At 25.6% G+C, this 5,652-nt stretch overlaps 1 long non-coding RNA gene across 1 annotated transcript; it reads left to right on the top strand.

Annotated features, from left to right (window-relative positions):
• The first annotated feature begins 1,865 nt into the window (after window positions 1-1,865).
• LOC112691214 lies at window positions 1,866-3,231 on the top strand. The gene is made up of 3 exons (XR_003149292.1): window positions 1,866-1,952; window positions 2,912-3,088; window positions 3,167-3,231. It is a non-coding gene; the product is annotated as an uncharacterized LOC112691214 (long non-coding RNA).
• Window positions 3,232-5,652: the final 2,421 nt, after the last annotated feature.

Genomic DNA, 5,652 nt, shown 5'->3' with positions numbered 1-5,652 from the left:
GTCAACGGAAATCTAGAGCCAGAAAATCTATACTTTCTAGTAGTGAAGATGAATTGGAACATTTTATTAAATTGGCAGATGAATATCCAACACCTCCAAAGAGACAGAAAGACCAACCAAGTATGACAATCATTTCAAAACTTAATTAGTTATCATATTAAATTAACCTATAATTATAATAATTAACCAAAATAATTTTACTGTAAAAAATACTACTTAGTGGTTATAAACGTACCATCATCACATTCAAAACTACATAAAAAATACAAAGAAAATTCAAAATCACTTCAGGATACTGGTTACTGTTCTTCTAAAACTCAAGGTAGTTAAAATTAATTTAAAATAAATTATTTATTGTTTGATTATTAATATTATCATTGATAAAAAAATGTACAATGAAATAATTTTACAATTTATTTTTTATTATTTTTAGCCATATTTTTGTCTCCCACTAAGTCATCACAAATATCACATTTGAGTAGAAATACAAAATCGTTTCAGAATACTCAATGTAGTTCTTCTTATGATCAAGGCAAATTAAATATAATTTATAAACACTAATATAATATGTTTATTTCTTTTCCAATAATAAGATTGTTTATTTTATTTTCAGGTGCATCATCATTGAATAAACCGTCAATGGATGACAGTATCGATATGTATTTAGAACCTATTGTACATTCTCCAATTCAATCACATGGTAAATTGTTTGATTCATATAGTCTAGGTTTCAGCTTTATAATTTATTATTATTCAATAATTATTTTTAGCTCAAACATCATCTCAATCAACTTCAAGTGATGAAAATATAATTAACAGCTCACCAATAAAAAATAATTTTGATTTATAAATATTTTAAATTAGATAAATTGATCTAGTTAATACATTATTGCTATTTAGGGCGTAGAGATAATTCAACTCCATTGCATTCAAATGAAATATTTATACTTTTCCAACAAACACATTATGCCATATCTTATAAATTATAAGTTCATAAAAGTATATTATTACTTTTAAACTTGTAATTTACAATAGAAGCTATTATAATATAGTTAAACATAGATATTTGATAATCAGATGATTTTGAATCTACATTAGATAATTAAATTAATTTTATATTAATAATTATGATTATTAATATAATGTTTGATTTAAATTAATAGCTTAATGGGTTTCTTTGTCTATGATAATAATGAAATGAAAAAATATTATTAAGTTTTGATAATTTTAAAATAAAACATGGCATTTTAATTCGATTGTTTTTTCAAGTACAAATTGGATCTTTTACTAAGGAAAAAAAAATTATTATTATTTTTTATTACTATTATTATATTTAATTATTATTTTTGTTAAAAGAAATAAACATTTAAAACTATAATTACACAACCCTCTAAACATAAATATTAAAAGTTAATTATTTCATTAATCATTAATGACATTTTATATAATGTAAATAATCTAATAAAATATATTTTATATAAAAATACTAATAAAATCATGTTGTCTTATAAAAAAATGCTATGTTTTTGGTGATATAGTTTATCTAAAACTGTTGTACAATTAGTTAACATAAATTGTAAATGTATTTAAAATTTTCTCAACATGGCATAAAAGAATCCTGTATTTTTTCTTAACATGTCAGTATACATACTACAAAACTGTTTCTGAATTACATAATTATTTATATTTTAGGTGATTGGGTGTCCAAATCGTTAAACCATATTATGCGTTTAAATGCTCATTTAAAAATGCAAAATTGTATGATATTAGAAAATCAAAAAGAAATTCTAGCTTGTTTATCTGCAGGCGTTCAATCTTCAGATATGTCTGAACTTACAACTATTCCTGAACAGTTTTCTAATCAATTCGCTGAATATTTTCTATTGAGTAATAAAGAAAAAGTTTTGGAAGTTGAAGATATGTTGCTTAATAATGAATTCAAAATAAATTTTGTATGTATTCAATGTTCTTTAATTATTTAATTAATTTTTTTATTTAATTATTTAATTTATTAATATTCAATAACACATTCAAAAACATACCTAGTGCATTTTGACTCTTGATTTTAGATTCTGAGTGAAACGAATTGGTTTTACTATTAATCTGTGTGTGTTTTTATTTGTATTTTTTATGTTTGTAATTACTTTTTCGGGTAGAAATACTAGACGCACAAAGAATTTCAATTTTACTAGGTTTTGAGTGAAAAAGTATGGATGTTTTACTAGAACAAAGAAATAAATACTTTTATGGAATTGATTAGAGTTTATTAGTCATAATTCCAAAAATAATAGTGATAGAAACTTGAAAATTTTGTCGGATCCCAAACGGTTCGCTTATTTCCAAATGGCTCCCGTCGCTTTTTTTCATATAATTTTAATAATTTACATAGTGTACACCAAGACATTTTTAACCAAACCTCATTTGAGATAGTCCTAAGCCTGTATAATGTGGGAAAGAACTTGTGTTGTAAAAAACCTGAAATTAGAAATTTACCGGTTTGTTAGACCTTTTTGGACGGGAGCCTTTTGGGAATTGACCTTTTTGTAAAACGGGAGCCGTTAAGAGATAAATCATTGTATTCAAATATAAAGTACCATACAACTAAACTGTCGTAAGCCAGGTGATCCCATAATAGATAGTGCTCTACACTCATCACCATTGTCTTGTCCGAGGAGTGAAGCGACTAAGGATTAACGTCCACCACCATTATCTTACCAGCTTGTTAAACATACATTTTTGAACTTTGAATAGTGAATAGGTATCTTAAGTTTAATCCCTTAATAGACAATTTAAATATTCATAATTAACTCATAAGAGTAACGATAAGTCAAAATTTATAATTGAATATTTATTAATTAGGTTAATTTTATGTTTTTCTTTTATTGCTCTAATAATGTAATTAATTTTATAGATCAAAAGAATAAAAACATTTGGAGGAACAGATGTTGCACATTTTATTAAGACTTGCCTTCAGAAATTGATTTCAAATGAACTATCAACCCAAATTCTTTTACTGGAAAGGCGTTTAAAAAGTCGTCTGATCCAAAGATGGCCTTGATCAAACTTAAACTGTTTCAAGTCATATGTGGTATTTATTTTATTAAATCAAAGTTAGAAAGTAACTTTTTGACTGATGTATTTTTTATTCTTTACTGTTATATTTTAGATGTTGGAAGAAACCTTTACCCAAGTTACACTAATGACATGGTTCAAAAATCTGTTACTGGATGGTTACGTCACTCAGTTGACAGACTTCAGAGTCAAATTCAAAAACAACAAAATAATGACTAAAAATTTATTAAATTGTATAATTATTTAATTATTTTCTTTTAAATAAATATAATATTAGGTATTAAATATTTTGTTTTTTTTAGTCAAGAAACTTAAACACACACATACACAAACATATAATGTAGTTTGAAATAAATAATGAATGAAGTTTGGTATTGTATATAGCTACCATGAAGATCCATATGGTTTAAATTTTTGTTTTTATTTAGACATAGATAAAAATTTGAGGGATACAATATGCTGAATGGCGACCATTTCCAATATTTATATGCTATTCAATTTGTGCAGTGAATGAACATTTTGATATTTTAAACTCAGTGATATACAAAAACTGATTAAGTAGTTTTATTAGGAATTCCAATTGGAACTTGACTAGAATTCCAATTAAATGTAACTAAAAATTATATGGGAATTCCCTATGGAATTTCTTAGCATTTCCCAAAGGAATTCCATAGGTGCGGACATTAGGAATACTAGAGGAATATGTAAGGACTTCCTTTTTTATTCCTTCAAGTTTCATCTGAAATTCCTTGGGAACTCTCAAGGAATTCCTTTGCTATTAGGGAAATTGTTACCCAAAGATGCACTTACCGCTGCTCATTTTATTAGATTAATCAATGAATGGTTTTTATTAACATCAAGCAAATTACGGAAAACATCAATAACCCAAAGAAACAAAGAAAAAAAATATGATTTCCTTCAGAAATTGATTGGAATAGTTGAACAGATTGAGTTTGGTTTAAATGGATAGAAAACCTTTGAATGTTGGTTTCATTATGTCTTCATTATCAATTATTGAAACGAGTGAGCTATTATTTGTAATGAATTTGATTTTATATTGTGCCATCGTTTCACCCAAGATGCGGTTGAAAATATTTTTTCTCAAATGCGTCGTAAGGCAGGGCAAACTCCAAATGCAATTCAATCCTTCAGAGCACTCAAAATTATACTGATGTCACAGTATGTTTCTGATGTAAAACGAAGCAATTACATGAACGACAGTGATGAATTTTTATTAAATTACTTTAAAAAAGTTCCCGAAAACTTCAATAGTACTTCTATCGATATACTACAACCAACTTATAATGTTAAACCTGTAGAATTATTAGATTATGTAGAGAATATTCCTGAGGCATTAAAAATTCTCCCTGAATATGATATGAATATTGTATTTCATTTGGTTGGCAGTGCTACAAATACAATATTAAAAGTATCTTGCAATACTTGTTATATGTTCATGTGCAACATCACAGAAACTGTCAATTTTCCTGAAAAATACAAGTTTTACACAAAAGCATTAAACAAAGGAGGATTGAAAGAACCTTGTGCTAATACTGTACTTTTAATGTTTAATTGTGAATTAATCTATAGAAAATACAAAAACCACTTTTTACATAATTCAAATTCTAATATTATAGATGAAATAAGTAATAACATGAAGATTAATTATCCACACTGTGGAAAAAATTGCAATGTCAAACATAAGCTTATAAAACATTATTTTACTGTTAGATCTTATGCAACTTGTAATTTATCCGTTTGTAGAAAAAAAAATGTATATATGGAACAGCATCCGAAAAGAAGAAGTAAAATTAAATTAAACCTAAGCCAATTTATAGTTTTTTATATCATATAATATAATATTGGTTTTTATTTTATAGATTATAATAATAATTTTTGTTTGTTAAATAAATGAGGCCTTATCTTACTAATAAATACAGTCATCAAGCTCAGCGATGCAAAATGTTATTTGGGGGTCACCAATAATTTAAATAGTAAATTTATATTATACACTTATATAATGTTGGTAGGAAGAAGTGGTCGTATTATCAAAATAAATAATTTTGGGGGTCGTGGATCAAAAAAAGGTTGCATACCACTAATCTAGCTTGTTCCCCAATTTCATATTCCTGAATGGAGATCACTTAGATTTGAAATAGTTAAGGAATAGATCCATGTTATTTTTTCTAAGACTCAGTTTTTTCATTTCTAATTTTAAATTAGTTATTTCCTGCTCAGTTTTCTGTTTGTAATTATTGCAGTCATGATTGTTTTCCTATAAAAAATTAAACAAAAATTATATTGCATAGAAATCAGATATAAAACATTAAGAAGTTATTATTCCTTCATTAATTAATTTATAATTGATAAACTAAATAAATAAATCAACATTCATTAATCATATTCTACAACTACTATTTGGTATTAATTTGTTAACTGTTGAATATATTTATCGCAATAAACATTAATAAGCTTTGTCAATTTTATATACCTTTTTTTGATCATTGTCCAATGTTGGCGTGGATGATATATTTTCATTAGCAGCAATCGTTTTATTTTCTGTAATCTGCATTGGATCAT

The sequence above is a fragment of the Sipha flava genome, unplaced genomic scaffold (genome assembly GCF_003268045.1).
Source record: "Sipha flava isolate LNK unplaced genomic scaffold, YSA_version1 574_pilon_pilon, whole genome shotgun sequence".
NCBI classification, from domain to species: Eukaryota; Metazoa; Arthropoda; class Insecta; order Hemiptera; family Aphididae; genus Sipha; species Sipha flava.
The sequence above is the reverse complement of the archived record's forward strand: the minus strand, read 5'-3'. Positions and strand labels throughout refer to the sequence as shown.